Source organism: Ostrinia nubilalis, chromosome 20 (genome assembly GCF_963855985.1).
Source record: "Ostrinia nubilalis chromosome 20, ilOstNubi1.1, whole genome shotgun sequence".
Taxonomy (NCBI): Eukaryota; Metazoa; Arthropoda; class Insecta; order Lepidoptera; family Crambidae; genus Ostrinia; species Ostrinia nubilalis.
The window spans coordinates 10,528,953-10,550,788 of record NC_087107.1 but is presented as its reverse complement, the minus strand read 5'-3'; the positions used below and the strand labels follow the sequence as shown (position 1 = coordinate 10,550,788).

The 21,836-nt window shown below is 37.1% G+C and overlaps 1 protein-coding gene and 1 long non-coding RNA gene across 4 annotated transcripts in view; one reads left to right on the top strand and one right to left on the bottom strand.

Moving 5' to 3' along the window:
• LOC135081620 (atrial natriuretic peptide receptor 1-like) overlaps positions 1-21,836 on the top strand; it is a 407,345-nt gene that overhangs the window by 9,212 nt on the left and 376,297 nt on the right. The gene's annotated exons all lie outside the window — the stretch shown is intronic.
• On the bottom strand, positions 9,752-10,774 carry LOC135081775 (uncharacterized). Of its 3 annotated transcripts, XR_010259263.1 has the most exons (4): positions 10,643-10,774; positions 10,312-10,531; positions 10,105-10,226; positions 9,752-9,871 (listed from the first exon to the last, which is right to left on the bottom strand). It is a non-coding gene; the product is annotated as an uncharacterized LOC135081775 (long non-coding RNA). The 3 variants fall into 3 exon arrangements; XR_010259262.1 differs by having other exon boundaries at positions 9,752-10,226; XR_010259264.1 differs by having other exon boundaries at positions 9,752-10,226; positions 10,312-10,457.

Below are 21,836 nucleotides of genomic sequence, written 5' to 3'. Positions count from 1 at the left end.
CATCTATAAATTTTAATAGGTACTCTACTTTTCTTTCTTTATACCTACCTACTTTCTTTTTCTTTTTGTCTCCTTTTGTTGGTTCTGTTCACTATTGCCTTATGCTTTTTTGCTACTTTATGATATTACTAGCTTTCCGCCCGCGGCTTCGCCCGCGTGGTATTTTGTCTGTCACAGATAAACTTCATCGCGAGCGTCCCTGTTTCAAAAACTGGGAAAAAAACTATCCTATGTCCTTTCCTGGGACTCAGACTATCTTTATGCCAAATTTCATCAAAACCGGTTCAGTGGTTTAGGCGTGAAAGCAAGACAGACAGACAGAGTTACTTTCGCATTTATAATATTAGTACCTATAGATTATTATAATAATATTATCTTTTTGTGCTCGAGAAATGAAGTTCATAAGAAACCTACTAACAGATGTTTTCTCAAGTAGGGGAAAGTAGTACGAGATGATCCCCTTAAGCGGGAATCGCTGTAAAATACATATTTTTCAAGGTAAACCAAAAATAAAGACGATTACTACTAGTATATTTATCTATCCAACTTTCCTTATACTCAAAACCAGAAATTAATTAAGGTTTCATTAAAATATTTCATTTTTTGCAAAACCTTACAAAGTGATCATCTTGTACACCCCTGTGGGTAAGATGATCCCCCAGGTAGGGGTAAGATGATCCCTATGATTCTGTTCTATGATCTATTCTTTTCTGGTTATATTCCTTTCGGAGTACCTAATTATGCGAACAAATCGTTAAAAAGTTAGAAAAGAAAAACATTTACGAATTTAAAAACGAAAATAACTGATTCTTTCTTAGTACCTGCTAAAAAGCTATTAAATAATTGAAACGCTTTTTGGCTGGAGCTGTGTTGAATATATCACAAATAAATTCACCTGCTTCATCACCCTCTACCCCAGCACATGCTTTATGGCCCCATTTTCCACATGCATAACATTTTATCCATCCTTCACCCTTGGTATCGCTTGAAAACTTTTCTGTTCAGTACAGCCACTCAGTATCATCTCCTTCAGACTTTGAGAGTTATATGAAGTTCTCTTTCTTTTATTTCACTTCCCTTTACCTACTACATTGACTTTTTTATTTTAATTCCCAGGGATCATCTCGTACATATAGGAAGGGATCATCTTGACCCAAGTCCCACTTTTTGTTAAATATTTGCTAAAATAATCTACAAGTACGCGGCTACGTTTTTATGGCCAAAATATTAAAATTAAACATAATAGAAAGCCTAACGACAACAGTAATTACATTTAACATTGTTTGAATAAAAGTAACATAAGCTCAAAGTCATGCCTATTTTAGATCAGAAGTACACAATTTTTATTTTTTCTCGTCAAATTCGATGTATCACTCACGCCACCATTACGATTTGACTGAGGCGGGGATGTGTCCAGAGCTATGTTTTACCAGTGAAAGAAACTAAATGACGTTAGTGGTTTCAGCACAATCGCGAAAGATCATCTTACCCCAGGGGATCAACTCGTACTACTTTCCCCTAATACTCCCGATGCCTCATAATAACTTACCAAAGAATGATTAAGTGTGTCCCAGTATGTGACAGCCGCATCACAAAAAGGGGATGACATCGAGAATTGCGATATTTGGGATCCTTTGGGAATAGAAAGGGACCGTAACGAGTTCGAGAGAGAGAAAATTATGGAAAAATAAGTAGCTGGTATTTTAAACTAAATAACTATTCATAATATACTTTTTAGAAGCAGGTTTAGTGACTTGCATGGTCTAGGAAGGTTTTTAATATACTTTTTAGTAAAACTATGTACTTAGTGGACATCTTGAGTAGGTACATAAATGTACTGAACACTATCAAGATTATTTGCGAAATAATGATTGCTGAATGTTTTACTATTGCAAATAAAATCTTTGTATGCTAACCTGATGGCGGCTTAAGATTTAATGGCTTCTCTCTCTATTATTATTAATCCCCATATCAAAATTAATCGAAATTGGTTAAGTGGTGTAGGTGTAGCATCTATGTATAATTAATAGACAGACTGAGAGTTGCTTTTAGGTAGATGATATAATTATGGAATTATAGAAAATGATTTCAATTCATAGAAAAATAATTTCAAGGCACAACTTCTTCGTATCTTTTAATTTAGCTCAGAAATTTCAATTACTTTCCACTTTCCAATCGAGTGAGCGAACCAACTTATAATTGTTTTATACGCCACATTGCATATTTTAATATGCGGACGACAGTACAAGCTAAACATAGTAGCGTCTTATTTCGTTGTAATACAGGCTATTTTACAACAAAAATGTCTGATGAGCTATCTAAACAAGAATATCTTTCATGAAAATTTTCCATATACGGTGCTTATTAAACTTTGTGCTGAGTGAAAATGGAATAGGATTACGCTCACGTCTTCCCTCAGGTTTCATAAATCTTCTCAGTTGTTTTATTTATTAATAAGTAGCTTTCCGCCCGCGGCTTCGCCCGCGTGGAATTTTGTCTGTCACAGAAAAACTTTATTGCGCGCGTCCCTGTTTCAAAAACCGGGTTATAAACTATCCTATGTCCTTTCCCCGGAATCAAACTATCTCCACGCCAAATTTTCACGTGGGCGGGAAACATAACTCGTAGAGCTGATGGCCGTTGGGGCAGAAAAGTTCTCGAGTGGCTACCACGTGCCGGAAGACGTAGTGTGCGCTGGCCTCCTACTAGGTGAACCGATGTATTGTACCTTTCGGTAATGTAATTAATAAAATGTATTGAAAATTCACTTTATATAGTTAGTTTACAATTAGATTGGGATTACGTCAATTTGATTGTACTCAGAGTTAAGGTGGCGGTTAAATTGCCATTCTATGACACCGACACCTACAAGGTGGTTACGCCTTTTGATCCAGTTGTTAAAGGACTTCGAGGCAAAAGACACAAAGGATAAGGTTGAGAACCGCTTGCAGCTCTTCATTTGATTGAACGTGCTAACCGAACTACAACTGCGCTATTGCACTAATCTAATTAATATAACTCATCTACACGTGGAATCAATTTGATTTAGGTAATAATCCAATGTTGGATTATCATATTGATGGAACAACAACCCTATAATCTATTCGTATACAGGAGATTATTATTCAGTTTTAGTCCCTCTAGCATAGTGTTAGCAGAATAATTGCGATATTATGAAACTTAATTTAATTTTTATCATTTTTTTATGCAATACAACTCAGGTATTTGACCGCAATCGCACCTGTCACAAGTGAGATGCAGTCTAGGATGGTATACATATATCTGCCCTGTAAGTGCCTATTCACTCTTGCCTTGAAAAAGTCCGAATTATTTAGTATTCGGAAAAGAAAGCAACAGGCAGCGAATTCCTATCCCTTTTTCAGCTTTTCGCATTATAAAAAAGTTATCGAAACGCTTAGTGAGCGTTCGTCACGTACAATTGTTTATTTTTTGAGATTTTAATCTATTACACCTTGTATTACTTAGACTTAGTTTCTTTCATACGGACCATTAATTCTAGAGTTCATGTTATACTCGTAACTACTCCACGTATGCTTCATTTGAGAAGGTGAGGTCTAACTAAGGCTCTTACTTTAACAATAACAAAAAAATGTGACCGGTGTTTTTGGTATGGAGTTAGGAGTTAGTCAGATTTTTGACGTTTGTTAAAGTTAAAAAAGATGGTGCAACCCAGCCTTAGAGTCGTTTTAACATTTTACATACAAAGGCTCCTTTTCAGTTTGCTGCAAGTTACGGTTACTGCAATCGCTTCCAATAAGCTGACCAGGGTCCACAAGTTCATTTTCCCAAGTTATTGAATGTCGTAACCTCCAGATGTCGCTGCAGCTTAGTGAAGGGTCACTGATTCAGCTGGAAGGACAATGAGGCTCGCGATATTCGAGTCTGAAGAGTATTATTACTCCTCAGAATACCTTTCATTTTATTAAATTTAAATTCTTTATTATAGGTCTAGTCTAACGCTTAATTCATTCACGCCCGTATTTACAAACGATGCTTGCTTAAGTGAAGCAGCAAATCAAACGCACAGCGTTGAATAGAGCTCTGTGATTGGTTAATGAGTCACCCTATTCAACGCTGTGCATTCAATTACCTGCTTTACTTAAGCAAGCATCGTTTGTGAATACGGGCGTAAGTATCAATGTTTTCCTAACTCTTGAGTCTGGAACGAAAATTGTAGATTAGAATTTCAGAATTCGAGCTTCAATCTATACCCGAATTAAAACAAACAAAATACAAAATTATCACACTTCCCAACAAAATTGATTTGAATCGATTGATTTCATTTTCACGTACTCATACGTATTGATAACGTTATCTTTTAAAGTCAGATCGATATTAGTAATTATAACATGCTATTTTTAGCCTCGTATCAGATGCACGGTGAGTGCTGTATTTGTGTATCAATAGACTAATGTCGAGTGTTAGCGATATTAAGTGTCGACCGTACGAAATGTTGGGAAAAGAAAATTCACTCTAGTCATTACGGGCTTCAGCAAATCTATAAGCAGGAATTACTAGCCAAATGAATAGTGACTGAGTTTCTTGCGCTGCTTCTTCGTAGCACTAGCCCTTTTATTGTCCCGAAGCAGTGGTAGGGTTAATACTGGGACGTGTAAAAGTGGTTTTTGAAAAGCCTATTTGCAAAAATGAGTTTTTTTTACAATCCTTAGCTAAAATTACTAATTAATAAATAACAAAGGACATGTATCAAAATAGGGACCACGAACGGGAAAACGTAGAGATAGGTCTCCTACTCAGTGGACCAACGATTTTAGGTAAAGCACCTGGATGCGGGCAGCGCATGACTGGTCTTTGTGAAAATATTTGGGGGAAGCCTTTGTCCAGCAATGGACGGCATTTAGCAGTAAAGTAATATAATAAATCAAAACTGCCAGAACTGTTTTTGAAGATTTACATTTAGTGAGCTAGTAATCAAATAAATAACAATTATTGATATTAATACTGCGATAAATGTCCCAGGAAATGCTGCCCAGACTTCGATACTGGCTAAAATAAACTAATCCCGAGATTATGAGCTAGTCTGGATCTGGAATATTTTTAGTGCCAGTGATGACAGGTTTATGTAGTAACTCAATCATTATAATGGTCTGTAATTACATACACTCAACAGCTGTTATAATAAATGACGTAGAGGTTGGAAAGTTAAAGTCTGTTGGCTCAAATGCTCTGGGTTCGATTAACAAGAACATACAGGTAAAATCACTTTCCGTATTTGTTAAGAACATTGCAAAGTTGAATAAACCCAAATGCGTAAGATTACGCATTTGACATGCCTATTCAGGCATGTCATATGTTTATGGTGGCTCGTACAGTCTGACACTAAGGTAGTGATGAGGCGAGAGAAAAGGAATAATTTTATTCTTTGTCTTGTTGTGAAATTGTCTTGAAGTTAAAAAGCTTCTCATCACAAAATATGTTGGAGAGTAACTAAAATTACTAATAAATAAAAAGACAAATAAATCACTTTATTTTCTTATAATTGAAAAGCTTTTCTGCTACGAAAGATAATGCTTCAGAGGACAAAGTCGTCACTGGTCAGATCAGTCATTCCTTATGTCAGATTTAATGACGGCTTATAACGGTATTAGTCATTGTGAAAAGCTCAGCAAATGTAAGGCGCAGACTGGCAAAATTTTAGTAATAAACATGCTTCCAACATTTCGAAAGGTAATATTATTCTAATAAGTACAAAACTGTACCACTAGTACGAAAAACTTTCGAGTTCAAGACGAGGACGAATTTTTGTACGTTTCGAGTTCGAACTCGAAACGTTCATTCTTGTTTTACTAAGGATCGTACTCGATAGCTTAACTTTCTAATTTCTTTCGTCGGCACGCAAGGCCAAGAAGCTTCTTTCGACGAGTCATAGAGTATTTTACAAGTTTTTTTTTATTTAACATGGAATGGTGTGTTCCGTCCGAAACATGCTGCGTTATTTTAAGATGTTGTTATTAAATTTAAAAAAATAAGTTACAAAGATGAATAATGCTCATAACGCCTCATTAATTGTTTATACGTTTTTGTGTTATTGTTTGTTTAATATGTAAGTATTTAAAACCATTATTATTTATTACCAATCAATATTTATATTGTTGGGTAAACAAAGGACAATGGGCAAAATGGTACCCGGCTCCAATAGATATGTGTCTAGTATCGTTTGAAAGGTCTTACCTAGATGAACAACTTTTACTATGACCACCAGCCTCAGATCTGGTTGTGTACGAAAATATACATACTTTTTTGCAGAATGGTACCCGGCTCCAATAGTTATGTTTGTAGTGTCATTTGAAAGGTCTTACCAAGACGAACAACATTTACTATGGCCACCAGCCGCAGATCTGGTTGCGTTCGAAGATAAAGATACTTTTTGTGTAACCTAAGTATCATACAGTATGAAGGGGGACACGCTCGGGGCAGGGCACCGACGAGGATGGCCGGACGCGGAGAGGAAGACGGTGGGCGGGAGTTTGCATCGTGCGGTCCACACAGCTTATGACCGCAGTCTGTGGAGGAACACTATCTGTGGTCGCGATCCTCATCAGTGAGGGACCGAGGAAGAAGAAGAAGAAGTATCATACGTGTCCATCGTATGGTACTTAGGTTATGTGAGGCAGGAAGGGTTTACTACTCCAGCATCCTTCCTTAACTCTATAATTATTGATGGGGATAGGTAATTGTGAAATAAATATTTTTAATTAAAGAAGTAGGTACTACCCCCTTATTAATAAAAAGTTACACCTAGGAAGAACCTTGGATTAAAATGACATTTCCATTTTTTTTTCAGCCAAATGACGTCCACTGCTGGACAAAGGCTGGACATTTCCATACCAAATGACAATTTAAGCCAGAGTTCAACTAGGGTGTAACTTTTATTAATAAAGGGGTTAAAGTTTTATTACTTCTTAAGGGTTTTATTATGGGTTGCTAAAGCGAATAAATCCACCCACAAGATGGACCGACGACCTCATAAAGGTAGCGGGAAGGGGCTGGATGCAGGCCGCCACCAACCGGCCATTGTGGAAATCATTGGAGGAGGCCTATGTTCAACTGGACGTCCTATGGCTAAAATGATCATGATGATGATGATGAAAGCGAATAAAGGGCTAATAGCTTGGGTAGTTCATCGTAGGTATAATCCTTTCCTTTTCAATGCTTCTTTTAGTTATATTAATAGATTGTAGTCATAATACATACTCGTATACATGGATGATTGTGTTATACTTTCATTATAATACTTAGTGGAATTACTGCTTTCAAAACGTGAATTAGAACTGGCCCCATAGCAGACATTTTCCTACATCTAAAGGCCTTTTAAAATATATATTGGTTATGGCTATTGGAGCGGGTACCACTTTCCATACATTTGTGCCCATCATCCTTTCGGAACATCTTTCGTCTTGTTAATGTAGCTGGCAAGCAAAGCGGCGTTATGAATAAATTTAAGTTGCTATAGAAACAATGTTCTGTTGATTGTCACTTGTGTCATAGAAAATAAAAAGAGCTATCCATTGTGTATTCCTACTGTTGAAATAATAGTCCAGTCATTATAGTAAGTTCACCTCGGAATTCGAGATACCCAGCTGTAAGTCTGTAAATACGTGTATATTGACACCCTAAAAGTTGTCTCAAAACCTACATATGGTAGGGTGTAAGCAACTATTAAATTTCAAGGTCAACGGTCACAAAAATCGGTTTTTTGCGCTTTTTTTAGAAATATCTCATTTCCTGTGGGTTTTTTGCTATTTGTATTTATTATCAATATTGTAGAATACTAAATTCTCTACAAATTTTGTTTAAAAACTTTTTTTATACGGTGAACCGTTTTCGAGATAGAGGGCGGAGAGCGCGCGGTCACTGCATCACTTCAGGTCTACTTAAGCGGTTTAGATTTTTCATACAAAAGGATTTTCCCGCTAATTCCTGTGGGAATTTCGGGAATTCCTTGTTGTAACTAAGCTTTGAGTTTACTAAGGTACCTACATGCCAAATTTCAAGCGTCTAACTTCCGTTAAGCGTTTAGATTTTTCATACAAAAGGATTTTCCCGCTAATTCCTGTTCCCGTGGGAATTCCTAAGTATACTATAACCTGCCCAGGTGTATGAAGAATAATTGTACCAAGTTTCGTTAAAATCCGTCGAGTAGTTTTTGTTTCTATAAGGAACATACAGACGGACAGAATTCTATACATGAAATATATTTTCAAAATAACTATCAGGGGGTGATTAGTGATCGATACTGATGCCAAAAATGCAATCAGTAAAATTTTTGTCTGTCTGTCTGTCCGTCTGTATGTTCCTTATAGAAACAAAAACTACTCGATGGATTTTAACGAAACTTGGTACAATTATTCTTCATACACCTGGGCAGGTTATAGTTTACTTAGGAATTCCCACGGGAACAGGAATTAGCGGGAAAATCCTTTTGTATGAAAAATCTAAACGCTTAACGGAAGTTAGACGCTTGAAATTTGGCATGTAGGTACCTTAATAAACTTAAAGCTTATTTACAACAAGTAATTACCGAAATTCCCACGGGAATTAGCGGGAAAATCCTTTTGTATGAAAAACCTAAACCGCTTAAGTTGACCTGAAGTGACTCTCCGCCCTCTATCTCGAAAACGGTTCACCGTATAAAAAAAAATTTTAAACAAAATTTGTAGAGAATTTAGTATTCTACAATATTGATAATAAATACAAATCCCATCAAAAACAATACTTGTCAAAAAAACCAAGTCTCGCAACTCAGTTGTTCTACGGTAAAAAGTTGTGAGATCCATGTAATACCAAGTCCAGGCCAGGAAATCTTTAACGTTTTACATAAATTATTGACTTGGCCATCGCACTAAATAATTTTATTTACACGTGTTTTCATGCGATGACCAAGTCAATATATTTATGTAAAACGTTAAAGATTTCCTGGCCTGGACTTGGTATTACATGGATCTCACAACTTTTTACCGTAGAACAACTGAGTTGCGAGACTTGGTTTTTTTGACAAGTATTGTTTTTGATGGGATCTCATTTCTTTTTGTATTTTGTAGACAGCAGTTATGTATCTAGAAAACTGGACCGAAATTGAAAAATTTTACTCGACTTGGCGGTTGCACTACCGTGCCCCCAAATATTTTAGTTTTTCCTTGATTCATACACCAAACACTACTTATATTCCAAATTTGAAGCTTCTAGGTCTGCTAGAAGTGCCTTAGAGTTTTGATGATCGGTGAGTCAGTGAGTCAGTGAGTCAGTCAGTGAGTGACAAAATTAAGTAACTTTGACCCGTTATAATTCTTAAACTACTGGTTCAAATTGAATGAAATTTTAAATATACCGTGTCTTTACAATGCCTGCATAGCTAATGAAAATTCAGCCTTCTAGTTTTATCCACAACGAAGTTACAGGCGGTCGAAAATGGCCTGAATTGCTTCGAGAAAAGGATGGTACGGCCGTGCCGCTTTTTTGCTCGACTTGGTGGGGGCACTGCCGTGCCCCCAGATAGCAAAAAACCCATAGGAAATGAGATATTTCCAAAAAAAGCGCAAAAAACCGATTTTTGTGACCTTTGACCTTAAAATTTAATAGTTGCTTACACCCTACCATATGTAGGTTTTGAGACAACTTTTAGGGTGTCAATATACAAGTATTTACAGACTTACAGCTGGGTATCTCTAATTCCGAGATTCTTACCTAATTTAAATTTTGTTTTAATCCCATTAATGTCTATTTGCCCGCAAGTGTTGATGGTATTTCTTAAGTGTGCCCAGGAACCTTAGTCCTATTACTTATTCTGTGCCGGAGCTGGATCTTTGTAAGGTTTGGGTAGGGTAGGTACCTGTAATGATTAATAAATGTTGATGAGTAGAATACTATAACATTAATTTTATAGTTATTAGTTTAGGTAAATAAGTTTATTAAGATCTAAAACTTTCTGGCTAAAACACTTACGAGCAAAGGTATGGAATCACCCTGTTGTGTTTTGTTCTGTATGATCTTAAGAACTGAATGCATATGTACATTTGTATAAAATAGTTCATGGATAAATCTTATGTAGGCATGAGTACCTACCTACTTCTCCGAGTATGTTGGGGGTATTGAGAGCATTGGTTAAGTAATTCCAAATGCTTCTTCATACCATCAGTGCCTTGGTATGAACTGGATGCATCTTAATGCATAGCACATAATATAACCTGTAATAATTATTATCTATCAAAGGACAAAGAAATCATGTGGTATGTAGAGTAGACAGAATGTATGAATAAATTATGTACTTGCCTTGTGTTCCAAGGACACTCTTTTTGTTGCCATAAGACTATCTTTCCGGCAATTTGTCACATAAGTAGGTATCTTACAGGGCAGATATGTACCATCCTAGACTGCATCCCTCTTAACATCATGTGCGATTGTGGTCAAATACCTGCCTTGTTATGCATAAAAAAAATAAATAAATAAAAATCTACTAAAATGCAGGTTTATTGACTTTGAGGCGGTATCGCTGCAACAACCACAACATCAGGATTTAAGTTTTTCCTTATTATGTTGCCCTATTAGATATGAAATAAACAAACATTGGGAAAAATGTCCACAAAATATATTTTTTACTCACTGTTGGGATGCTTCCTAATCTCTTAACTTAAAGCATCTAAACAATCTAAATGATGCCAAATAAGGAAATAAATTCGCCGACCACATAATCTCCACATTTAAGCCTCAAAAACACGTAAAATTTATATCAACGTAATCTTCTCACAACATAATTGACAGTGACACAACATTCGATGATTTCAACGACAACGAAACGACGTTGATTGTCAAAATTAGGTTCGTACTACCTACGTTATTTCATACAAAATCCATCTTTCGTCACGCCTAGTATTTGAACTCGATACGAAAGAAAATCGAAAGTTTTTCTTACTAGGTGTTTTTTTTCTTTTTATGACCTATAGGGGGCGCTGTTTAATTTTTCATACAAAATTTTTCGATGGCACTTTGAATACGCAAACGAAACGAACTCGAAAGTTTTTCGTAATAGAGGTACTGGTGGAAATTCCACGTAGAAAAATAACGTTGAGCGTAAAATGGAGATATGTACGATCAAACCAATTGCATTACACTATTGTAATAGTTAGGTTACCAGTACAATTCGTTCGTAGCAGTCTGCGATGCGATGCGTTCAGTAGCCGAATCACGTAGCATGTCGTCGCGTAGCGTCTCGTAGCGTTGTGTAGCGTTGTATCGCACAACATTTTGTCGCGTTACGTGGAGTAGTCGCTGATGCAGGATTTCGAGATATGAAGCACAAAAATGGATTTATCGTTTTTTGCTCGGAAGGGATGAACTAAAATCGCTCGCTTTTGTTTCCGGGAAAAAAGAGTGACAATATCGATTTAAGCGCAGTGATTTGTGGTCATGTTTTAAGTTTTTTGCTTATCTGTATTCTTGCACATTGTATTCTTAAAAAAACCTTTTTACTCGTCTTATCTTAGATTTCATCAAGTCTCGAAAAGGGAATTTCCGACAAAAAGTAGTTATTATTGTAATTTTTCCTAAGGAGATTTCTTTGAAATAAAGCATAATTATGTATACCATATAATACACCAATATGCCCTAGTAAACAGGGAAAATATCTATTTACACAAATTTAATATAGCTAGCGGCAATCAATCAAACAAAGTAGGAAAATATAAACAACTTTGAAAACAAAATATGAAATGGATAGGAGTGTATGATTGTTCGTTCATGAATGATATTTAACTTTGGTTATGTTTTCACAAATAAATATCAATTAAATTTGTTCAAAACCCCGTACAGTTAGTACCGAATATACGTTACGTATCGTTAGGAGAAAAAAGGTGTATTAATTAAAATATTTTGGTATTATTTTATACTTTGTATGTCTGTTTTAGATTGATAATAACGATTTCACATGAACGTTATTTCAGCATAGAACAAAAATAGGCAGGCCTCCCACTAGGTGGACCGACGATCTGGTGAAGGTCGTGGGAGGTGCCTGGATGCGGGCGGCTCAGGACAGGGCATTGTGGAAATCCTTGGGGAGGCCTTTGTCCAGCAGTGGACGTCATTCGGCTGAAACGACGACAAAAATACGATTAGGTACCAATTTTTTTGGATTTGTATATTTTTTGATAAAGAGTCTGTGGTCCTTTCTATGAATCCTTCATGCACCTTGCTGTATATTCCGATGTATAGGTATTATAAATGTACCTGCTGAGGACGGTGTTGATCTTGCTGGAAAATTTGGCAGAAAAAACATTTATTGTCTTTTCTTAAACTTAATATCAATAGCATAAACTGCAGGCTACTACAGGCATCAGAATAGATTCGAAATAACGTCGATCGCTGTGCCAACTGGACATTGTACACGTATAGGTACTTTACCTATAGTAAATTAAATAAATGATTATAGTAAAATAGGGAGTATTAGAGCGGGAATCGATAATCGAGTCCCGAATAAATTTCAGCATGGCTTTTGTGTCCCATGAAGCATGAAAAGCATTCACTGTTTCCGAATAAACACCCAATCATGTGGATACTCTGTAAAACATTTTATACAGCTTTCATCTATCTCTTTCCCTCATTTCAGAATTGAAACAGACAAATATAAAAGGAATGATTCGCTTTTCTTAGTACGGCCTATGTATACAAGTATATTTAGTCGACTGTAACGTTTTAAATGATGGAACACTGTGACTTATTCAGTTGTGTTAAGAGTGGTTTTACAACAAAATTGTAAGTCTTATGTCCTGAGGGTAGATGTTTTCGGTACGTGAAAACGTGTGGTGTATTTGTATTAAGGGAAGTCCTTATTGTGTAATTAAAATAATGGGAACGTTTTGTTTAGGATCGCTTTGTTAGACTAACATGGGTTTAAATAATGTAACATTTTTGATGATACATTGTTGGGTTGGTTGGAATATTTTCGTATCATTTAAATAGGGAAAAAATTAAAATTTTGGGAATAATCTAACTAAGAGCATTTTTGATATTTTGAACTTCAAGCGGTAGACAATCAAATGAAAATATCCATGGGCATTTCAGTCGCCATCTCTTATCAGTCAAAAGATGTCCGTCCACTGCTTGACATAGGTCTTCCAAAATTTGCTCTACTAAGACTGGTCCTTCGCTTCTTAAATAATTAACTTTTTTAAAAAATAAAACCGACTTCAAATGCGTGAACATAAAAAAAATTAAAAATATTGCGTATAAAAAAGTCATCCCCAATTGATGAAATTAAACAAAGCTTAATATGAAGACTTTATATTTTAGAGTAAAATATATGAGAACATTTTGTCAACGCGACAAGGACGAGAGTGCCCATAGACAATATTAGTAAGAAGTTTCTCTTATGCGTCCATAAATCCAACATCCTCTCCTGGACGCAGATGTTTTAAAATTAAACCCATTGACGCAGCAAAGATTTCATGCTTGGGGCGATGGAGTCCTTTTGTCAAGATGTCGGCGACCATATCTCCAGTGCATCTGTATTGAACCACGACTTCTTTGGCGGTAACCTTGCTTCATCGGTCCACATTCGTCACTATGGACTGGCTCTAGCAAGTTCGTTGCACGGGAGCCTTCAGTGGGGAATGGTTTTCTTGTTGTTTCACATGTCACACAAATGACATTTTCTTTACTCGGTGACAACTTTACTCCTTCTGTACAGATCGGTACTTTATTAAGTGAAGTGAAATTTAAGTAACCCATTCTTTGGTGCCACGGGTAAGTATCATCATCAGTCTTGGCCATCTTTACGTGCATTTCTTGATTTTTACAAGTAATTAATCGATATTTCTCATTAATTAGATCAGCCTTTGCAACTAACTTATTGCATGGATTGTAAATTTGACAGCCATGTTTATTAAATATTATTCTACATCCACCTTTGATTATTTTGCTGACTGATAACAAATTTGTTTTTAATTCTGGTACATAAAGAACATTCCTCACCTGTATTGCATCGGTGCTGCCATCTTTTGCATTTACCTTGATGCATATATTTCCGCAGCATTCAACTTTTAATACTTTATCATCAGCAATTCTTATGCTCGGTACAGATGGAGGAGTGATATCAGTGAGCCAGTCCCGGTGCCGTGTCATATGCATGGATGCCCCTGAGTCAACATACCACGAATCGGAGTCATTTGTTGTGGAAGCAGAAAAAGCTGCGACATATCCTGTTTCCATCTCTTTCTTTTTATTATTACTTGCCTTTTTATGCCAACAATTTTTACTGAGATGTCCGAACTTGTTACAATTAAAGCACCTTGGGCCTTTCTTAATTTTTGGTTGATCACTTTTGGGCAGATTTTTTGTGTTTGTATAAAGTGCGGTAGTGTCTGATGTCTTTACTTCCTGTAGTAATTTATTTTTTACTAAATCAGCACTAATCTTTATACCGGAACTCTCTAAGCCCATAATCATAGGCTTATACATTTCTGGCAATCCTGCCAGCATCAACGTGCCCAACCACTCATCATCCACATTGAATTTAATATTCCTTAGTTTGTGCGCCGCTGACATAACTTTGTTTACATAGCCCTCTACTGAAGAACTATTTTCCAAATTGGTATTAATCAGTTCTCGTAATAGGCCAACTTTACGACTTAGGCCACTGTCTTCAAAAGCCTTTGCTAAATTTTCCCACACCTGTTTTGCATTTTCGGCTTCTTGAATATGTACATACAAAATCGGGTCAACTAATAGTATTAGTTTTGACTTGGCTTTGGTGTCTTTTTTCACGGAGCTAGGGTCAGTAGCCACTGGTTCTTTTAAAATGCAGTCATACAAATCTTCAAGTTGTAAGTATGCCCTTACTGCAAAACTCCAAGCAGCCCAATTCTCGCGACCCGTTAGCTTTTCAATTGACATTAAATTACTTCCAGCCATTTTTATGTACGTATTTTCAATGACATTAGCTGAAAAACTAGAAATCACTCGCGAGCCCGGTAAGTAAACAAAATACTTTTCTAAATGCAAAAATAAACTAAACGGCAGGCTTGGGACGGCCCATAACCTGATCTGGGCCCATAACCTGATGAAATTAAACAAAGCTTAATATGAAGACTTTATATTTTAGAGTAAAATATATGAGAACATTTTGTCAACGCGACAAGGACGAGAGTGCCCATAGACAATATTAGTAAAAAGTTTCTCTTATGCGTCCATAAATCCAACACCAATTTTCCACCCTTGGGGGTGAAATATTTTCTTCAAATTCGCATGAAACCACCCTTTTGACAATACCTATTCAACAAAAAAATAATCGTTCAAATTGATTTATAATCGGCGGAGATATTGCGTATAAAAAGTTCATCCCCAATTTTCCACCCTTGGGGGTTGTTTTTTTTATTATTAAATTTAAATGGGACCACCCTTGAGGTATTACCTATACGCCGAAAAAAGATTTGTTCAAATCGGTTCATAATTGGCGGAGTTATCGCGTAACAAACATAGAAAAAAAAAACATACGGGTCGAATTGAGAACCTCCTCCTTTTTTGAAGTCGGTTGAAAACAAAAAACTTTCCTTCGATGCAAGTGTTTTTTACGATAAAATACAAAATTCAACTGACTTAACAACAACTTAACGTAACCTTTGCCAATTGGTATCAACTGAATGCCGTACACTCCTAAAAAAAAATTATCCCCACGGATTTTTACAACGACTGGTCCTGCAATAACCGCATGCAGGTGTCGATCGAGTTATACTATACTAACTACGTTTCCATGTCTTCACTCGAGAACTTTTCTGCCCCGTCCCCGGTATTCATTCTACGGGGTTTGTCAAGTCGAAGTCCCAAAATTGGACCCCTCTAACTTCGCGACAAGTCACTGGGAAGTCAAATGGGGACCCTATAGTAGATTACTGACACTTCCCATGACTTCGTCCGTGAGGAATCCCATTATTGGAATTCTTACGGGGATTACTTCGAGTCCGTTCCTGTGTCAAGAATGTGTTAAGAAAGTTAGCAACTTTGTTTACGTAATTTTTTGAGTTTGAATGCAAATTGTATCGAAGCGCCGGTAAAACAAATTGAGAGACATGTAAATTGGAAGAAAAGGCCCGGTTTCCACCAAAGCGGAGCGGAGCAGAGAAAAGGTGGGCTGTCAAATTTTCTATAGAATTTGACAGCGGCGGCGGTACGGTGCGGAGACGAGAAGTAGAAATAATGAAATCTGATTGGTTATTCAACACACATCTCCGCTCCGCTCTGCTTTGGTGGAAACAGGGCTTTACAATACCGAATAGTACCTACCTTTGTAAAAAATAGACTATAAAATGACGATTAAATTGAATCAAATTATTTATGTTACAGTTTAGACATGTAAATTGTATGAAATAAAGTTTTTTATCATTAAAACAGGAACGAAAAAGTGAACACTAGATAACTGCAGTGAACTCGACAACTCAACGATTTATAATTTTCTCGGATATGAAACTTCAGCGCTTTTTATAAATTCATTTTTCTACGCTAAAAACTGTGTTTTGTATAGTGGCAGTGTGATACTGCTGAAAATTATAATTATTTCTAACTCAGCGGTCAAGAAAGCGAACAATTATAGGTTTAAATACTACCCGAGGCAATGGATTTTTTTAAATGAAAAATTGCATCACAAATGCAAATATCCTTATTTAACTTTAGTGATAAACACAGTTTTCTCTAAGATTTTCCATTAAAGAAAGTAATAACACCAATATTTTTTAATAACAATACACGTAGTATTTTTAGAACCCACTAGTTAACGTTAGAATATTTCTCTACTAGCACTATACCAGGTGGTCTGCGTCTTCACAGCTAAGGTAATTTTCTCGCTTGAAAAATAAACTCGCGAATTATTACTATGAGTTACGGTTGAATTTTAAATGCAATTTTTAGACTTTTATTTATTTTGTGACATTCAAAGACTTTCCTCCTTTAAAAGTCGTTTTCCTCATTACTAAAACGTCCTCATTATATCGAATGAAACTCATAATGACTCTCTTCGTGTTGATTATTTTTAATAGCGCCATGTGCTATGCAAAATACCTAAGACGCCTTCAAAACTATGAACTTTACGTTTTTAGTAAGTTAGCGGTATTAAGTGTGATTTTGCACCAACAATGTGTAGGTAGAAGACACGCAAAGCTATTATAGCATTATCAATACAAAAAGCTGTCAGGTTTATTAATTGCTTCTTACCGTATAATTTGACTCGCCTTCCAATATTTAATATGTAGGCTTTCTAGCACCGCCAAACGAATTTCATCTCCTTAGCCCGAAGGTAAACCGGCAGAGAATACCTTTGTTGCATTAAGTTCGCCTTGGGTACGAATTATATGGCATTAAAGCTTAATTAAATAAAGAAATGGGTCATTTGGTTAGTACGTACCAAAGTACAAACCAAATGACCCATTAACATTCTTTAGTAAAAAGGAGTTTTTGTATGAAAAGACTGATGTGGCTGTACCTTATAAGTATATTTATCTATCTAGGCGCCTTAGATGCCGTGCTTAATATAGATAGATAATGGAAGTGACTAACTACTTACTTATTTATTTACTAAAGATTCCCGTAATCAATATCCTGAAATCACTATCAAGTCAGAGTCTCACACAGTGAGTGGTCATCACGTATCATTAATTACTCATTCTGTTAATTGTGTCAATGTGAATTGCATTCACACATTGTAAGTAAAAGTAACATATTACTGGCAAATACTCCACTTCAATACATACGAGTAATATCAAATGATGCAAGTGAAAAGTGATGAAAAGCTGACACCACTGGCTAGTGACAGGACCTTTACAGTGGCATTAACTATAGTGAGTGCTATTACGATAGTCCTCCTAGAAAGATCTGTGATAATTTGAAATAACAATAGTTTTGAGTAAATGTACAATCTTAAATTGGTGATGAAGATTCTTTATCTGAGCGCTCCTGCACAAGACGCCGCCGCCGCGCCGCCCCCGCGCCTTTGCACTGTTTATACGCGCCGCGTGAAGCCCGCTGCCGAGCCGCCGCCGCGCCGCTGGCGAAATTATGCTTTGATGACGCGGTGGCGGCGCGGCGGCGGTCTTTAATCGGTGCGTATGAACTGTGTAGGGGCGCGGCGGCGGCGGGGTGGCGGCGTCGTGTACAGGAGCGCTAAACGTGGTTGGATTTATTCATTGCTTTCCTATACAATACAATTGTACAATTATTAGACAAGAATTCTTCGTGGCAGTCTAGCTTTTCTCCTTTACTTAGAGATGAGATTTACACCCCTGGGCATTGAAGTAATATTAAGTACATTATAACTCAATGCCCCTGGGTGACTCTGTAATCAAGAACCAGCTCATCCATACTAATTCTAAATGCGAACTGTCTATTCGTTTTTCAGGCCACTGAACCAATTTTCATGAATTCCCGTATAGAGAGGATTAATTTGTAGGCTATTTGGCGCTTAAATAATCTGTATGGAACTAAAGCTAACCTTTAATTAGTCGCGCGGGGTCTATTAGACCCCAAGTGAGTTTGTTTGTGTCATAATAATATTTCGGCAAACATTACAGTTATCATCATCATTTCAGCCATAGGACGTCCACTGCTGAACATAGGCCTCCCCAATGCTTTCCATGTTGATCGATTGGTAGCGGCCTGCGTGCAGCGCTTCCCTGCCTTTACCAACCTTTATGATGTCATCAGTTAACATTACAGTTATGCAATAACTGTGTATTCTAGTAGCTTCCTAGGTCACCTGCATCTCCCATCTTAAGAGTTCTACTAGCTACGACGTTAAAAGCATTTTTTGTTGACGAATCGCAGTTGATATAAAAATATTTTTTACGGACCGAAATACACGCGGGTAAAGCTAACATGCAACAAAAAATCTTTTTGGTTAAGTACGAAAACTCTTGAAAGCAGATTGTACAAACATTCTAGTGATATTTGTTTTTCTAGGAATATGGCATTCCAAAAAACAAACGCTAACATTTCGCAAAGCAAACGTTTCTGAAAAATTTTCCAACAAATGTTGTCTATTTCTAGTAGTTTCAGCCAAACCAACGCGTGTAGATCGCGTTGGCGATGGCGATCACTGCGCGTACAGTGCATGGGGAAATGACAGGGCGTGCGTCCTGTCATTGGTCGCGTCCTGTCATCAGTCACGCGTCCTGTCATTGGCGTATGCATGCACGCGCAGCGATCGCCATCGCCAAAGCTATCTGCACGCTTTGGTTTGGCTGAAGCTTAACACACTAATCTATCAGTTGTCGACATGTAGAAACCTATCCTCCTAGATTTATTTAGCACAGGGGAGTGCATACATTCATCACCCAAAATGTGTTTGGAACTGTACCAAATAACCTTATTTGTCACTGTGTGACCTAATCGACGAGATACGAAGACTTATGGTTGTATTTTGATGGCGATTCCGTCCATAGTAAGTCTTCCTTTTGATTGGCGCGTTGTTTTCCAACAAGGGAGACTTGAATGCTGATGATCATATCATGTCATTGATCAAGATCTATGCAGGGCTTACAAAAATATTCGATTTGAAAAACGAAATTACATAGTTTTTGTATAATAAGTTTGAATCAGGCCGCTACCAACCGGGCGATGTGGAAATCATTGGGGGAGGCCTATGTTCAGCAGTGAACAGCCACAGAACGTGGCTGAAATGATGATGATAATAATGAAAGTTCATTCAAACCTTGATGTCCGAACTCATTCCATCTGAGGATTCAGCAAAATGGGTAAAATAATATTATCGTTCAATATTACGAGTATGTAAGTAGTATTAAAAGAACATTCAATAAGTATAACTAGTTTTGTATTGTACTGAAGTTCGCTAGAGTACCTAATCAATTAGTTATAGTGGCTCAGACGAAAACTATTTTATTGCCAGCTCTATTACTTATCACAATGACAGAATACAATGAAAATAATATCAATTTTGTATTGTGCTCGCTAATAAAGCGTTATCGTGGGCAGCTGAGACACTTCAGAATATTTATCGCGCACTCGACCATCGGTTATCTGGAGACTGTTTCGAAAACCTATGAAATTGACGCTCATTTTGATAACGTGATGCGTAAACTAAGTGCAGATGAGATAGGGTTAATTTAGTATTCTTTTTCTTAAATAGCAACCATCCTAGTGGCCTAATTCACGTACGAAAACTTCAAAAACATGGAAGCGATCGCTGGAGTCACATTTCATATTCACGTTTTTTTTTGTTTCGATTTCGTTTTTATGCGTAATCGATCGTGCCTCCGCGGTATTCATCTACCTACCTATTACCTATTTTGAAGTTTGGTTTAATCGGATACCAGTGATTAAACATCAAAAATGACAAATCTCTGAGTTGCGATCCTGTCGAGTAATCGTTCTATCGAAATAGCACGGATTTAAGACTGTTTTTCATTAGGACACTTTTTAAACGTTAACGACAATTTGACTATTACAAAATACGTGAATCCAGGCCACTGGACAAAGGATCCTCCAGGGATTCCCACAATGGTCTGGTCCAATTTCCGATTCCGATCCCGCTCTAACAGGCGCATCCGAGCGCTTCCCGCGACCTTCACCAGTTCGTAGGCCCATCGAGTAGGAGGTCTGCCCACGTGAAAGAAGAAACATGTGATGTGACATCTTAAAATTTTAAATTCTTAAGTCCTTTTCCAGGGCACTCGTACATGGGTGGTAGAGCTATGTTATAACTTTGCTCTACCCATAGGCACAGAATAAGTAATAGTACAGGTACAGAAGGATTACTCCGCAAGACGATTTAAATAAATGCGAGTCTTGCTAGGACGCGATACAGTGGAATTCAGCTCGCACAGCACTACGTACCTACAATTTTATTCACCTACAAGTTTTGTCTCTTTCTATCGCGTGCCTCTGAACCGTTCTTACGCTGTTAGGGTTGCTGTCTAGTGAAAAAATAATTAATCTACTTATTTGTAATGAGGTACGTATGTAGGTAAGTATGCATTCATTATGGGAAACCTTGGGAGGGCCTTTGTCCAGCAGTGGACGTCATTTGGCTGAAACGAACGAACGCATTCTGAGCAGTAGTCATAGTAGGTTAGGTTCCTATACTATCCTAAGAATTATTTATTACCTACATGGCCAACATACCTTTCAGCATCTTTGGGAAGCGAAAAAAAAAAGATAAATCCGGTAGATTACTTTGCGAATTTAAACACCCGAACGCCGCACAATATTTCTTTCTCTTTATGTCCATTTTTAAATAATACTTCGATCATAGAATTATAATCATACTACAACGCACGCCAGCGTCCTGAGGAGCGCGCGCGTGACACTCGACTGATATAATACCCGCCGGCGGGGCGCTTCGCTGTAGGTAATTATCGGATGTACCGCGCGGAGTGAGCCAGGCCTGCCATAGGCCTAAAAATAAATGCATTTTCATTGATTAACGGTAATCGACTCAGGAGCAAAGCACCGTTGCTCAGTTGCGTCTTGTTTTTTAATGTTTACCTGCGCCTCTCCACCACTACAATCAGGTGACCACTGAAAACCAGCGTCGTGGTGCTACGCACTGCGGCATTATGCTGAGTGGAAGCCTATTTGGCATAATTTTTAAATTATTTTTTTTATCGTATTAATATTCTGTAATTTGTTGTTCTAGTGTGCCAAATAAATGTATTTTCTTTCTTTCTTCTTTCTTTCGATAGAGAAGTCGAAGACAATTCAAAGATTTACACACAATAATTTTTAGCGGAGTTTTGGGCTGACACTGTATAGGTTTGTTGTCGACACGACAAGAAGAATGAGGAATCTAAATATTTGGTGGT